The sequence below is a fragment of the Enoplosus armatus genome, chromosome 4 (genome assembly GCF_043641665.1).
Source record: "Enoplosus armatus isolate fEnoArm2 chromosome 4, fEnoArm2.hap1, whole genome shotgun sequence".
NCBI classification, from domain to species: Eukaryota; Metazoa; Chordata; class Actinopteri; order Centrarchiformes; family Enoplosidae; genus Enoplosus; species Enoplosus armatus.
This window is the reverse complement of record NC_092183.1, coordinates 6,783,265-6,800,556: the sequence shown is the minus strand read 5'-3', so window position 1 is coordinate 6,800,556 and position 17,292 is coordinate 6,783,265. Positions and strand designations below refer to the sequence as shown.

Sequence of the window (17,292 nt, the reverse complement as noted above, 5' to 3'; positions counted from 1 at the left end):
TTCCCTCTACATTTCACAAAGTGAAGATAGAGATCCTTGGAATAAGTGCATGCGTCTTTGCCTCAGTTTGTACCACCTTGATCAAACCTTATGCTTTCCCATTGATTTTGGATGCCTCCACAACCACACGTTCAGTCTGAATGCACCTTAAAGAACAGCTACTATCATCAGAGCGTGAATTATACCAGTACTTCTTTATTTGCCTTGCAAACCAGGGAATTCAGGTGCAGGCGTGGACACAAGAATTCATAGGGAACTGCTGTCCTACCCTGCTGAAGTGAACCTGAACCCAGGGTCAACATCCCACAAATCTACTTATACAGCATATTATTGATATATACTCTGTGAATTGTGGGGCAGTAACAGGCAGAATTAAAAAAATTGAATTAGTAAAATACTACTGAGGTCTTTCTCATTTCTCAGAAAAAATGCTTTGAACGACAGCATCCATCAAATTAAGACAAATTTCCTTGCCAAATCTCTGCTGCTGATATTTCAATTAAGGTGTACAGAAAGTGTCAACTGGGCTAAGCAAAATCAATTTAGATGCATTTTATGACGGCACACTGATACTATGGCAGGCATTGATTTAACACAGCACAGAGGAGACACTATAAACTCATCGCTGTATATGGATACGCTGTTTAGTAACCTTAAACCCTCCTTTGTGCTGATTGTGTTTGTGTTTTTATGTGTGACTTTGTGTGTGAATGTGATGATTGAGAGTTTGCAAACTGTTGTTGTTTGTTGACATCTGATCTGACAGATATTCCCTCTCTCGCATTTCCTCACACACACACACACACACACACACACACACACCACAGAGAGAGAGAGAGACAGAGAGAGAGCTTTAACACAGACAGCTGTTTGACAATGGCACCCATGGGGTACAGCTCCAGGTAGTTGTAGCTGTCAGTGAGTCACTGACAGCTGTAAAGTACAATCCAGAGAGCCTACGCAGCACACACAGAGGACTATTGTGCCCTGAGCTGAGGCTCTAAGGCAGCACTTCCTCACAGGCTTCATACAAAATTGGCTTCTTTTGCCAGGATTGGCAGACCTGAACTACTACAGGTCACTAGCTTGTAGAATACCGAACTGTTTGACTCTGCTATTCCAAAACCATTACAAGTCACTGATGAAAAATAAATCTTTCGCGTGATGTGACAATGCCACGATTAAGTTTGGTTAGTTGTAGGCTCAAAAAACGACTTGGTTAGGTTGCGAGAGATCATGGTTTGTTAAGGTTAGGTGAGCTAGTGAGATGATTTGTTGACGGACCGACCAATCCATCCACGCTGACCTCCTCCATACGCAGATTTGGTAGCTCTATAACAACCTCTCCTGACTCCTTCCTTTGCTCCCGTCATAATAACTTTACTTGAACGTAAAAACATATGTCGTTTTGGGGCACTTTCTGAAACGACTGATGATGTCGTTCTTCTTGAAGAACAGTCTCATTTTGGCAACTGAAGACAAGATACACCACTTATGTTCATAAATTTGAGGAAATTAAAAGGCATTTTTCAGGTACACTTGCCATTAAAGGTCCCATATGTCTTTTTTGATTATAAAGCAGGTCTAGCTGCTATATAAATACTGAAATGCACACAGTCCGTATTCAGAAACTGTGCCTTTAAACGAGCCGTCAGGACTTCCGTATGGTTGTGATGTCACAACTACACACCGCACTCAGCCACGCCCCCAGCAGGTCATCTGCTCCGGGCATAGCACGACCACGAAGTACAGGGATGCCCAGTAGTAGTACCTAGGAAGTACCCAGGACTATGCTTCAAGTTTTTGGAGGTAGTTCAGTTTGTCTAAAAAAACATGTTTCAGACAGAGGGTGAATTGAGTGGCTGCAGAAAGGACCAGTATAAGATAAATATGGACTTTTCTAACTGTGAATCATGCAAAGCTACTCTAGTGGAATCCCAGAATAAAAATATAGCACTGAAATGAGCATAATATGGGACCTTTAAACATGGCAGCCCCTGAAAATGTCTTTGAAGTCTCAATAGAGCAACATAATGCTGTGGGAGTGGCCACACCTAGAATCCATAAGATACTCACCTCTTTAGAAGCTTTTACAATTCTTTTAGAAGTTCCAGGCCCCTGCAATAATAAAAACGCTTTAAGCCAGCAGAGAAAATGAATGAATGAATCAAGGAATGACTGCAGTTTCCTTTACAATTGTTTTAACTGTCACATTCCACTTTTTTATTGCAAGTTTGTTGAGCAACTGCTCCACTTTGGCTTCATCTTTAAACTCATAAGAATGAAGGATAAACTCTTGAGGGGCACAAAAAAAAACAGTTACAAGTTACAAGCAATAGTCTGAGGAAGATTAGAGTTCTCGTTTGGTTTCACATCACATTCCATTAACCAACCTTTTGTTTAATTACTCATGGTGGATAAATGTTTGCCGGGGGAATTGCACAGTGCTTCTCCCTTCCCTGCTAATGAACATATGCATGAAATGACTAGCTAAACCTGTCACTGGCTGTGGTGTAATGCTGTAGATTTCACTCATGCAGCTTGTGTTGCTCAGTTTATCCCTGACAACAACATAAGCAGCAGTGATGTACTACATAGATAATAACTTCCCCCTCTTCTTCAGCCCTCCCACCCTCTTCTCTCATTCTCTGTCAGTCTAAGTGTCTTGTTAAGGTCCTCCGGGATGCTGTCATTTGTGATGCGTGTATGTGTATGTGCTGCTGTTGTTGACACAGCAGTATGCGTAGGTCAGCTGTGTCAAAGCTAGAAGGGGACAGATAGGGGACAAGCGCACACATACACACAAATTAGTACCATTATCTTGACCTCACGCAAGCCTTTCTCTGACAAAGCAAGGGGGTGAGAGGAGGAAAGATGGGATGAGGAGTGGTGAGGAGATGACGAATGGTTCGATGACAAGAACAGAAAAGAGGAAATAAAATGAGAGAACAGGGAGCTAGGTGAAGTAAAAAGGACACAAGAATTTAGATGAATGGGAGCAAGGAAAGGAAGGAAAAGCAAGGTGGACAGAGAGACGAGAGGGGAAAGAAAGAGGGGGTTTTTGAGAGAAGGGTTGCTGATGATGTAAAAAAAGCACACAAACTTGTCACAAGACAATATCCCACCGGCTTAACACCTAGATCCCTGACTAGAAACAATTGACTGTTTTGTAAGCCAGGGTTAGCCGCTTGGCTAAGCCAATTCAGGGTAATGTTAACGGCTCTGTCCTCCTTGATTTGGGGATTTTTACACTCCAGGAACCCCTGCCAATATTATCCAAGATAGCGTCACATTTGCCAAACACATAGATTAGTTCTCATTCTAAAAGCCTTCTTCTTTTATAATTTAAAAATATTAACAATTATGTAGGATAAACAGCCAAACCAAGGGTTATGTTTGAATGAAATTACTGTGAATCATCTGATCTGGCATTTTTTCCTTAGCATATAATACAAGCTTTACATTGCAATACAAGAACAATGAAGTTTCTGCATTTCCAAGTCTTCTCCATGGATCCTCAACTGGTGAGGATCATTTTGCCCAGGACATGCAGCTTTAGCTTCATTCTTTTAGCACAATATCATGTATGTAGCGAAAAAGTGCTAAGACCCTGTCTACAACGTTAACTTAATTAGCTAGCAAGCTACATCTGATTTAAATCTGCCATCAACAGTTGTCTTTTCAGCTGGCTAGAAATGAGAAGTGGGGTGGGCGAGGCTTAGCGAATGGTTAATTCACACACACTTCAACACTCAACATAGAACATAGAGACACACAAATTTGTGCATTTATGGCCAATGCTGTACTACATAAATCAAAAGCCAATGCATGCTTTTGTCCTGTGTTTCCTCCATACTGGACATACACACACTTTCTATCATACTCGTTTCATATTATTGTTCATTCACACACACACACACACACACACACGCACACAGATCATCTCACAGATACACTCAGGGGATTTGAGCGGTAATTGGTTCATGTGGAGATTCCTTTAGTGATGTCGTCAGTAATTGAATTTGACAAAGAGGAAGACAAAAAGGCTCGGAAGTAATAGAGGAGGGTGTATGTGTGTGTGTGTGTGTGTGTGTGTGTGTGTGTGTGTGTGTGTGTGTGTGTGTATCTGAATGCATGTTTGAGGGACATTTAGGGTGTGTGTTTCTGCATGTGTTAGGGCAGATACAAAGCAGATTAAGAATTGATCTGTGCGCCATTTAATGAACCAGTTGTAGAGTTTGACACGCGCCTACGTGATCCCACATGCCTGCACACATGCACACACACACACACACACACACACACACACACACACACACACTTCTCTGTCCTTGGAAAGGCACCATGTTCCTGTACTTAAAGTACATCTTTGTCAGGACATTAAAGGATATTTGATGAGAAATTTGAAAAGGTACCCTTTGCATTTGAAAGACATTCACATTCTCTGTCTTTAGTTAACCTTCCTACTTGTCCTGATGCTTTAGTGCTTCAATGTAAAATTGATGAACACACACAAACTGTTGCAGTTCTCAAACTTGTAACCATCTACCTGCAACTCTCTCCTCCATGTTGCGCACTGTGAGTTACAGTTTGTTATTGTGCGGTTGCAGTTGGGTTAAACTTTGGGAATGTGTAGGCAGAACTGCGGTTAAAGGAAGTGCTTCATCATAGTTTGAGGGAAGCAGACATCAGTCAATTGGACGCTGGTTTCTGAAGGTCATAAAGCTATTCTTGTCGATGGAGGTGATAGAGCACATCGCATTTAAAACAGAGAAGGACAATTTTTTGAAAGGAGGTGAGACTACATGCTGTCACTGCACTTTAATATACAAGAGGGGGAAGACACGAGGTGTGGAGGAGGTGAGGGAGGGAGACAGGTGAGAGGAGAAAGAGTACCAGTAAAAGAACAACACTAAGTTGCCATAGGGAGTACACCATATGACATGAATGCACACTGTCCGTCACAAACTAAAAGTAAAATGATAACACATAAAATTAACAGGGATGGCAGAATGGAGTTGCCAAGTGGGATATTCCTCAACATACACAAACACAGGAGTCTCCTGGATAATTTAAGAATCCTATATGCTTATATTGTGGTCATCCATCCATCCTTTTTAACCGACTGGAGCTGATCCCAGCCGATATTGGGCGAGAGTAAATCTGAGAGGTAGTGAATTCAAAGCGCTTGGTCGTTGTAGCTGTGAATAAAAAAGAAAAAAATTCCATACCCATACCAGCTATAGAAGTGCTTCAACCTTGAGTCACCCAACATTGTCTGAGAAGAAAATGAATCGACCATTTACTTCCAGAGCCCAAAATAGTTTTTTCCACTTTAATGTTATCTAAGGCCTTAAAGTATTGTGCTTAAGTACAGGCAAGGTTAAGGGTCAGTGTTAAGCACATAGCAATTATAGGTAAGGTTAGAGTAAACCTTCTTGGAATGAATGTGAGTCAATACAACGTCCTTGCAACTGACAAAGTGTTTGGGTATGTGTGAGTGTACAGTATAAAAGGCTGATAGTTCTGTCACACTGTGTGGCGACATCAGTAAAGAAAAATTACTCATACAAGCTGAGATAGCAATTAAATGTGCCTTTAAAATGACATGCTGTATTTATCGTAGAGTTAGGCAAAGGAAAACCTTTAAGAAAACGTATCAGGCTATCATCAGTGCTGATGAGGCTCCCATTTTCCCATTTTGAACTATATGCATTTAAAGCAATCATTAGTGTCTTAGTCAGCAGAGGTGCCATATCAAATTTTGTTGGAGAGTGAAAAAGAAAATGATAAGCAGGTTTTTGTGACACCAAATCCATCTTCTCCCACTGGGTTTAACAATATTACTATTACTGTCATATCACTGAGTTCATTTCTTGTTACTTCGAAGTGTTGCTTGCACTATGACACGCTATTCATAATGTCAAGATGAATCTTAAAGCCTCTGAAGCAAATGCAACCAGCTCCAGTCTCTAGTCTTACTCAGGGCAATTACATCTTTGCATGTTGTTCTAATACATTGGTAGTGCTCCTCTATCCCTTTCTATAGCTGCAGTGCCAGAATTGGCTTTAAGACTGATATATACTGAGTACACACAGGTGTGTGGTTTGTATAATGTTCTGTCCTTTTGCAATGAATGGGAAGTCTGTCAGTTGTGTATCCCATTGTATACTTACTAACTACTTACTATACTTGGCCACTATGGGAGTTGCCACTGTGTACATGCATCAGAGTCACAAGGACAATTTCCTGTACATGTATTGTTCTTGACGAATAAATTGATTCATAGTGCTTTGCCACAAAGTAAAAGGTTTGGAGCTGCTGCCCGGCTGCTAATTAAGACAGATAAAATAAATTACAAAATGAAAACAGAGTTTAAACTCCTTGCTTAGTGTATATACATTAAACATACATCTATTGGAAGTACACACTCGTCCAATAAGTAAGCATTCTCTTTTGGCAACAGCAAATCATCTTTTAATCTCATGAATGGATATAAATAAAGGATAATTACAGTCACCTGGGGTTATTTATTTTATTTTTAAATAATTCTGTGACTGCAAAGCACAAACACTGGGGTGACCAAAGCAAAACAATATGCAATCATGGCATTGTGAATTAATTTGGATAAAAGTGTCGACTAAGTGGTGTATTTAATTGCTTTTCATAAATCCACTAATCAAGTGAATCAAGTTTGCCTTTATTAACCTATAAACCTTCTCAGCAGTCTGTCGCAACCAAACAACCACTGATTACTGCCTGACACAGTTATGAAATTCAAACAATAAAATGTAAATAATAAATCTTAAAACGGGGGTTTTATTGATTGAAAAAAACTGCTAAGCAACAGAAACGCTGGTCAAAATGCTGGTCTGGAACAACACAGAGCAACAATTGCTATCCGCTATTTGGATGTTGCTCTTCATCTGAATCTGGCCTCTGGCCTCCCTCTGGATGGGGAACATAAAAAGAAACTTTCCTTCCAAGCATGAATACATTTTCACATTGATGTCAGAACATTTTTTGCTCGAAGGGTTTCATTCCTGAATGCTATACATCCATTTTCCAAAAAGTGGGGGGAAATGTGTGGTGACAAGGAGATCAACCTCAATAAGTCATATTTTTTTTAAAGTTTTAGTTAAAAGTAACATAATGCAAGCCACAAATAAAGTTGAGGTTATGAGGTTCCTCTTAATGAATGGATTGATGAGGGGAAATTGACTTGACACGATTAAGAATAGAAGAAGTGACAAAAAGAGGACGAGGTAGAAGAGGAGAGAAACTGGGAGAGGATTCTGTCCAGGTACCCTGGGTCATTTGAGAGCCAAGAAAGGAAATGAAAGGTAAAGTGGATTAAAGGCAGAGGTCACATACACACACACACACACATACAGCTAAACTCACACATTTTCCATTTAGTAGTAACAGGCTTAGGAAATAGCCAGTGATTTGAAGTGCACAACATCAGACCAGACCATTAGCAACACCCAAAGACATATATCTGTGGGAGCTGCGACCTTGAGGGGGTCTGAAACGATTTTTAGACCTCCAGTGATTCAGTTCTTACGGCGCAGAAAGAAATTTTGTTGTTAAATCAGCAAAGCCCTGAATGTTCCCCAGTGCCTCCCCATAAAATGTTCAACAGATTGACCAGTGACAAAAATTACCAAGAAGTGAAAAACTGCTCCACTCGAGGCTTTATAAAAAGTGCTTCAGTGTCACTACCGTATATAGTAAGAGTGTAGAAATCTGCCGTCATACATATCTCTTGCAACCATCTCGCATCAGAACTGATTTTATATTGGAAGATCTACATATGTTGTTAAATTAGATACTTTACATTTTATCTGCATATTGCTTTTACCTGCACTGAAAAAGATTGCAGATCCAACTACCAGAGTTAATGTGTAATGACATTTCATTACACAAATGTTACCCATTTCCTACATGGTCTGCGCTGTCAACTCTGTAACCTTAAATAGTCTATTACATCTGTGCCAGTGCTTCTACCAATGTGTTTTTATTCTAGATTCATTTCCAGTATAATTGTGTTATAAGTGCTTATATGCCCAAAACAAAGGGTATTATCCAATTAGCAGTATGCTATTGTGCAATATACGGAGTTAGATGAAAGAAAAAAAAAGACGGACATATTCATTGACATGTTCATTATGTCAATTTCACTCTAAAATTAGTCCCAAGAGGAACCTGACATGTCTTGCCTCTTCTCAAAGCTGTGTCGTGTCCCCAGTTTTATAGACTGTACAGTACTAACTTACCATTAGATGAGCGACCACCACACAATCATACTAAAAATAACATTATGGGCGAGTTAAAAATTGTTGTAACGTTATCACATTACAGTAAAATTACAGATTTCTCTGGTTTTGAACATTGTTGGAAACATTTGGGATAATGCAAGTACACAATTCAACAAAAATATATAACACAAGTGAAAGAGAGAGGAAGTAAGAGGGGAAAGGCGAGAAAGTGAAATATTAAGTGGGACGGGGAGAAATAAGGGGGTGTGTGCACATGCTGTATGTCTGTGTGTGCAGCAGAGGGTGAATTATGGCTGAGGGGTTGTGCTGTGTGCCCTGTGTCACACTCGTCCTCTCACCTCCATAAAATATACTGGCCTCAATCAATAACTAATTAACTGCTAATTACCATGCTAAAATACACAGCAGCAATCGCATAAACACACTAACATCCACATATTGATAACTTAAGTAGGTTGTTGCCATGTGTTATACCTCCAAACACTGTTTCTCAATGCAAAACACAAACACTGGCTGTAATTCAGGGCAATCACTTGATGAAGGTCAAAGGGTTACCAAGACACAGAGAATAACACTTCAGAAAATCAAATCATTGGTCTTCAACAATTCCCCGAACTTTCATCCCATATCACTTTCTCCTCCCTTCTCTCTCTGAGTCATCCTCCCTCTCTGCGACTCCCGATTATCCCTTACTTTGGTGTTATTATGCAACATCAGTCAGCGCTTGTTTCCACTGTGTTTCGCCCTGGCTGGGGAGGGGGGTGGGGTTGGGCTGAGGCAGCACCCACATCACCCCTCATTTTGGCAGATGTTGCCACCCCTCCATTTCCCTCCATTTTGCGTTCCCTCAGGGAGCCATGTTGTTTCCTGGCGGTGCATTAGCGCCCCATCACTGGCACACATGGACAGTTCCGACCCCACAGACAGGACTGCTGCTTGCTGTCCTTCAGATGTGTTTGTGTATATCAGTCTGCCCTGCACTTGACCTGTGATCCGGTGTTATTGGTAGATTTTAGCTCAGTGCTTTTCACAAGCTCCTCTTGGTTGTGGTGCTGCTACTTAGCTTTCTATATCTACTCACACAAGTCAGTGTCAAAGGATTACCGTCAACATGTCCTGCACTACAGATTACTAAATTACATCTCACAGTGTTATCTGTAACATTTGTTCGAGATTACTCATGTAGTAACACTTGGATTATGGATTACTTTTTGCAATCAACATACTTGAAAAAGTCGCCAAATATTAATCATTCAAAGATTCTGTTTTGATTTCTTCACCATTAAGTGCAACTTAAAAAAAGAATAATATATGTGAATTAAAGTTCAGTTTGGGCCTGAAATTTTGACATCACTCCATCTGGCTGAAGTCATTCCGGCCTGACTCCCCAGACCTGGTCCGAGATGCCCAAAGCCAATATTTCAACATCAAAACGCACACACTTTCTCTCAATCTACACACTTAGCCACACAGACGTGCTCGCAGTGTCTACCTGCCCATAATGAAATGACAAGTGAGCCAGCTGTTCTCTTATCAAGCATTAGTTAGCCAGCAGTCACATACACCTAGAAAAGACATGAAACCTCGCCCCCTGGTAAAGAACAACCTAAGGGACATGTGAAACAGACCTAAAACGTAACAATAAACCAACACCCAATTGCTTGATTGATCTAAACTAGCACTCCACTTAGTCTCGATGTGAAAACGTTCATATTTTCTGCCCAATCCTGACCGGAGCCTGCAGAATGGACATGAAAATGTGCCCAAACCCAGCGTATCCAGCCTGTCAGGTCCTGTCACACTCTGGTCGCTTGCAGACCTTTGCTGTAAATTGACACTTTGAAAAGGAGCCACATCTTCTTCACTCTTTGACAATCTGAATCTTACCACATGGCAAGTTACTGCAACTGACTCCGAACACTGTGGGGGTTATTTCAGTTTGGGTAAAACTGGGTAAAAGCCCCAGGGTTTGACTGCTTTTAGATCTGTGCTGTCGTGAACGTTTATGGGAAGCACTAGTGACACTTTACATTTCCTGGACCATTACGGGGTATATTTTCCAACTGAATAAATACAAAAAAAAATCCATTTAGAAATCTGTTGTCTCATATCTATTTTGTGATTAGATCCGTAATTACCCTCAGTTTATTTGATTACTCTTTCAGATGTTACTCATATCTAGTATTGAGTAACGCTTATAGAGTTTGCGTATAAAAAAAAAGGAGACACATGTTGAGAGAAAAAAGTTTATATGCTGTAGGAAAAATAGAACATGAGGCCACACGTCATGAAACACAAATCTGATATTTATTTTAAGATGCTACGCGTATGGTTCTTCATCAATAAAACATCAACATTCTAATTTAGACTCCATAAAAGATGGAGACTTAGAAAATCTGCTGGATTGTGCGCCTTCCTCCGCTCTTTTGGGTAAAACATCAGTCCACTGATACGTTGCTGGCCACTTATCCAATTCAGTTTGAGGTTACAGGAAAAGCAGAGCAGCCCAGATGTCGTTTTCCCCAGCCATGTCCTCAAGCTCCTCCTGGGGGCTCCTGAGGCCGTCTAATGCTGGTTGGGATGTATAATCTCTCCAGTGTGTTGTGGGTCTGCCCCGGGGTCTCCTCCCAGTCGGATGTGCCCAGCATAGCTCCCCAGGGAGGCATCCAGGAGGCATCCTGATCAGTTGCCTGAACAGTTTGATGCTGTTTCTAGTTCCCAAATTGCCTCGCTCTCCAGCCATTTCTTCCTCTGCCCTTCTTTGTCATGTTTACCACGTCTCCTTTTGCACTCACCCTATTTAAAAGTTGAGAAGTGAAAACACAGCGGAGGAAAGAAACAGAAAGAGCGAGCGAGAGAGAGAGATTGTCTAAATCAACTGCAGTATTGCTGCATTTCTCACTGCACTGTTCTCTTGTTAGCAGCCAGCAGTCGGCTTCCACTGCAGGGCTATTAACATTAGAAAGGCCACGCTGTTGAACTGCTTTTCACAGAGGTCAAGTGTCTGGCCTATCCAGCATTACACAGCTGATGTTTACATCCACTTAAGCTTTACTCACTAAATGTTATGACACTATGTAGTGTAAAATTGAGAGGGCAAAAGCGGGCACAGTACAAGCAGGTAATCACCAATATGATTAGCTCCATGTTGAACAAATAACGACCTTAACAGACTCAGTAAGTCTGGCTTGATGAGCTTAATTCCTGGAGTACACTTTATTGGACAGCCCACAACTGTGTGACGTTTGTGTCGCACATAATCAGGTTATATTTCAAGCAACTGTGCATTAATGTATTTTCTAACAGATTTAGAAATTTTTTACGTGATTCAAGACAGTTTTTATCTTTGTGTAAATGGCATAAATTGATAGCCAACATTAGTCTTGGACTCCTATTATTATTATTATTTATTCATTTTTCTTTTTTTTGGCAATCAAACCGTACAAAGAATGAGGGAATGGTCTGGTTACTTGTTATGTGAAAAGTATAACAACCGTAGCTAAATATTGTTATTTTCTTCTACCTACATTCCCACAGTTTTATCACGGCCATTTGTAAAATCAGGTTGATCCAGCCCTTTACCAGACATTATAAAAAATATGGTGTTACCTTTTTTCAGTATATTAACTTACTTAATGCAATTCTTCTGTATAACTTTCAAGATAGAACATTTGTCAGCACTAATGCAGGATGGAAGACGAAGAATACATGAATTACAATGCAGTGACCATTGTATCTTTCATTTAAATATGATTTTAATAGCACGTCAGAAATAAGCAAAAAGACCGACTCTAAAAGCAAATATGGACACTTAAGAAAGCAGCACTTTTACACACACACACACACACACACACACACACACACACACACCTAGGCCACAATAGGGCCATACAAACAGACATATTGGGGCCAGTGTTGACTTATATCCCTATGCTAATAAGCATACTAATTCACACAGGGCTTGGAACTTTCTAGAAAAAAAAAAGAAGAAAGCTCTACCCTCCAACACACACACAAATACAAAGACACACACATGCAGACAAATACAAACCCACACCGAGAAAACCCTCCTGCCTTTTCCTAAAGCCCTGTAGACCTCCCTGACAAAGACAGGAGAGTCAAAGAGAGAAAGTCTTTGAAGTTAAGAAAGATTTTATAAACTACTTTTGATTGTCTTATTGGAGAGAGAAGGAAGGGAGGACAGAGAGAAGAAAGTTGGAAGACCTGTTCAGAAATTATGGAGCTTACTCTACCAAAGAGTACGACCAGGTTGTTGGGTGAACGTGCATCAGCTGACCTGACTGTGAGTCTGACCTGGTGGAGGCCGCCAATTAGTTTATTTGTAGTAATTTTACAAATATTGCAAAACTGATGCCATCTGTTTCTTATTGCTGTTATGTTACATTTCGATCGACTGGCAGGTACAGTTAGAGGGATGTGAAATTTATATTCCCCAAATGCCAGCACTGTACCAGCCCCAGCAGATCATCAAGAGGAGAGAAATGAACCACAGAACACAAATCTTTTTGTTATATCAGTGGTTAAATACCAGAAACGTTTGTGTCTTTCTCTCTCTCCCTCTCCTTCTCTCCCATGTTTGTAAGAATGTTTTCATCCAATAGTCCAATGAATTACAAACAAACTTTTCAATGCCAGTGAGATGGGTTGCTGTTAGCTTATGCAGTATGCTTTGCAATCTAATGGTTAGTAGTGAGAAAGTTATTGTTCTGTAGTCTTAGCTAATACTAAGAAGAATAACGCTTAACTATAATAAAGCCCCCAAACTCTTCTTATAACCATGATTGGCTCAATGTGAGCAACAACAACCTTGGCAGTACTAAAATGTTGTGGTTGACAGATAGTTAATGATGGCTGAAGTATTTTGGTCATAACACTTACAGCATTTGCTAAGTGACACTCTTTTCCAGAGTGATTTACAAGTCTGCTCACCCTTCCAGTCAGAGGTACAGCAGTATAATCATAACTGTAAACCTACTGGCGCTTGCAGTCCAACCAAGATTCGAACCCCCCCATAAATATACATGCTGATTATTTATTTAACAAATGTGTTTGCATTGCTACTTCATTCTGAATTTACACTTTCAAAGGAGTATTAACGTACAAGACTTCACCAAATTTTGCCAGTTCCATCCAGCTTTTCTAATTTCCAACATAAAAATCCCACCCAATAAAAAGGAAAGCCATCCTTTATCTTACATCAGCTCATATCTCTTTCATACTTTCTCCTCTCTGTCTTTCTCTTCTTGTATATCCCTTCATCTTTCTCTCTCTTCTTGTATCTTTCATGTCACCTTCTGGCTGTTTTCTGTCTTACTGTATTTTTTCTATATTTCTCTATTCATTTCTCTCTCTCTCTTTCTGTCTCTTTCTCTCTCTTGATTAAACACTTTTATTGTGGAGAAAAGCAGAGTGCAAATGGCCATTAGAGAACATTTTACTCTCCTCTTTTCCAAATTCAAAATGACAGGCCCAGTGATATGCTGCTAACTTGTGTGTGTGTGTGTGTGTGCACCTTCCAACTGCTCTCTCCATCAGCTGTCTATTATTTGAGCCAAATCAGAATAATATATGGGGCTACCGGCTGCTAATGGGTGCACTTGTGCAGGCAGAAAACAAAACCCTGTACCTAGATGATGAATATATGAAACTATGTGCAGAGGCGATTGGCCTAGTGTGGGTTTTCTTAAATGACGGACAGGTGGGAAGTCTAATCCCATCAGGGAGTTGGTTAGTCTGTCCCTCAGGGCCCGCCCCTGTCTACCGAGTGGGCCCTGATTGGATGATATGATTCTTAAAGTCAGATGGATTGGATTGCCCAAGGCAGAAAACAAGTGAACTGGGCAGAGAGGAAAGGAGGAAGAGTGTGAAACACACAGAGAAAAAGATTGCAAGATGAAATCTGAGAGTGAGAAAGATGGATGGATTGCATTGCAGGGAGAAAATATACATCTGAGAGAGACTAATAGCGAAAATCCGAGACACTAAGAGATAGACGGAAGACAGAGAGAGAAGTAACCGTAAATTCAGACAGATCACTTAGCTTGAGGGAGATGAATATGGATTTAAATAAATGACACAGCTTCGGGATATCGCCGGTAAATGGGGGTGAGTGGGTGGTTGAGTTTTGGGACTCCTGAGTAGGTTTTTGAGGAAAGGAAGGGGAGCCGAGTGGAAGAGGGGTGTAATAAGCTAAAAGCTTATTCCATAGTCTGAATATTAGCTTATGCAGCACCACAGACAGAAAAAAGCTAGCAGAGTTGTTGTTTTTTTCTTTGCTGGTTTGTTTTTCATTCTCTGGGTAGTTTTTAGGTCATAAGAAAGCTCAACACAGTCTAGAGAAATGAGATCTGGAGTACACAGTTATTGTTTTTAAGTCTTTAATAAGATGCAGCAAAGGTGTACCATGCTGCAACTTATTAAAAGCATTAGTTATACTCATGTATACTTGCTAATTCAGACCTCATCCTTCCAGTTTCTGTCTCATTGTCCTGTCTGTCAGGGCACCGGTTTGAGCTCCGACTTGGCAGATGTGCACAGCTTTGGTAATTACAAAAAGTGAAACACACACACAAGGACACTTCGAGATGTGGGTGAGAGGAGGTGGAGATCAAACTGCCATCCTTGTGATAAGTGGACGACCTGCTCTACCTCCTGAGCTACAGCCACCCATCTTTATGTAGATACAAAGACAGGTCAAGCCGCTGAGTGTCTGCTCTTTACTTGGATAAGAGTAGGATTCAAAGACAGTTTAGAGGTACAGAGCATTAGGTCAAGGTTAGAGAATGGTGTCGCCTGTCCGAGGGCTTAATGGATTAATGATAGCACAGCCTGATACCCACTGCAAGACCTAATGATAGGTCAACCACAGGAATGCTCACCCAATGTTGGCATATTTCGCCATGTGCACTGATAACTGTACATATGAAAATAACAGGCACAGAGAAGATGTAGTTGATATGAACAGTATATATGGGCTTTACATTTTCCCAATATAGATGCAATCAAATTGAAATTCAGTAGAGGAGTTGTGGGAGCTGTGGGAGTGTTTGAAGCCAGAAGTGACAACTCTAAAGTAAAACAGAACTTGGCCGGTGCAAGAAGCACCACATACGACCACATAGACTAATTTGCACTAAATATACAACATTTGAAATATCTCACTCTTTGTAGAGGAAGTTAAATTATTGCTATCATCAGACTTCTTCGGATAAGGAAAGCATATGTTGTACAGCTCAACTGTGCATAGCACTGGTCCCCAGAGAGAAACAACACATTTGTTCCTCACAGCCCAAAATGGAGCTAGATCATTATTTAAAAAAATAAAGTCACCAGGGAGGTCTGAAATATATTCTATAGTAATGACAAATGCCTGGTGGCTACAGTGGTAGAAACAAATTAGTATAATGTAACACGAGCCACAGGTGCCTCTCAAACAACAGGACCATTGCTTCTGAGGTCTGACATACAACAAAAAAGCGGAGATTCCTTTGGGGGGTGGCGCCAAAACAGCAGCAGGTGGTTTGACAAGCGCACAGTAAGAAGGGGGATTGTTACGAGCTGCATGTTCATGCACACCATATTGAGACATGACTATCAATTAACCTCTACACAAAAGCCAAGAATAAAACATGGCATTTTCTCTGAAACAAGCCTGAGGTCTGCGGGTCAGAGGTTCCTGCATGCATAATATCCTATTTTAACTGTAGGCAGATCATTTCAGTCACAGTGTGTACTTTACTTAGTAAAATACTTTTTCAGAGAATTAAAATGTGGACTGTCAAAGTTGCTGGAAAAACTGATGCACTAATAAAGGCATCTGAGCATCTGCTGCAACAGTAGTGTTTGTACACAATGATAAGAAAGGGTTACAGCTTTTGACACCTTTAGAAAAGCTGCGAACAAAACGTTTGAAGAAAAAAACTGTGTGACTGTGTGTGTCCATCTTTTAGTCATGAAAATGTGAATAGGATTCAGCTCCTACCTTCTACCAAAACATTCTTGCTGAATTGCTGCTGAGGAGTTAGGAAAGTTTCCAGCAATAGACTGTGGAGGTTTCTACAATTGTTGTGGTGTTGTTTGTGGTATTTGATGAAGGTGAAGACAGTTTTTCTGGCCTCTGTGTTTTCAACAAGTCCTAACTGCTGAGATACACATTTTTCTCGCTGCTACTTTTTCCTCACTGCTTTTCCTTTGCTCTTCTTTTACCCCTCTCTCTGTCTCTTCAATTTTTTCTCGCTTTGCTTTCCCTCTCGTTCCCGCTCCTGTTTGTCCTGCTCTCTCTCTCTGTCTTTCTCAGAAACAGAGAGATTAAATCCATTCTTCAGTGTCCTCAAACCTCCAACTCAGCTGTTTACTTGCAAAAACACCAATACACTTGTCTGTGTGTGCGCTTGTGTCAGTTTTGCATCTTTGTGTGCTTGTCTGTGTGTGTGTTTCTTTTACTGTGCATGTGTGATAGCAGCCATCCAAAACAGATTCATATTTCTTTCATCTTTGCAATTATTAAAAATATATAATAGTAATAGTAGGCCTACTAATAATAACAGCTATTTTAAGTTAAGAATAAATAACTTTAGTCTGGCCATTTGTTATTATATAATAAGCACTGAAATGACCAAATAACTTCCCTTATTTTGTAAGGGTAAAATCATCTTTATTATTTTAGCAGGTTCATGAGGTTTAACCCAAAGATATAAAGCTTTTTGAAGTTAAAACCTTCATGTAGTATCTGTGTCCTGCTGTCTCCAAACACATCTCCAATGTGACTGGTCTCTCATATGTAGAAGTTGTTTCAGGCTCCATGGAGACAATCTAATGTCTAATGTTAAAGTTTCTATTTTGTTCTGCTCTGATTTTCTTTGGTAACCATTGAAATTTAATCTAATACCCTCTGTGACAAAAACAGAGCAAAAGATTGCTGGAAGCCTTCTATACTGAAAGGTTATTTCGCCGAAATCAAGGTATTTGTGCTTTTCTTTGTATATTTGT

The 17,292-nt window shown here is 40.3% G+C and overlaps 1 protein-coding gene across 1 annotated transcript in view; it reads left to right on the top strand.

Moving 5' to 3' along the window:
- The window catches only part of LOC139283993 (transmembrane protein 132C), a 227,698-nt gene that overhangs the window by 191,034 nt on the left and 19,372 nt on the right, over positions 1 to 17,292 (top strand). The window lies entirely within an intron of this gene.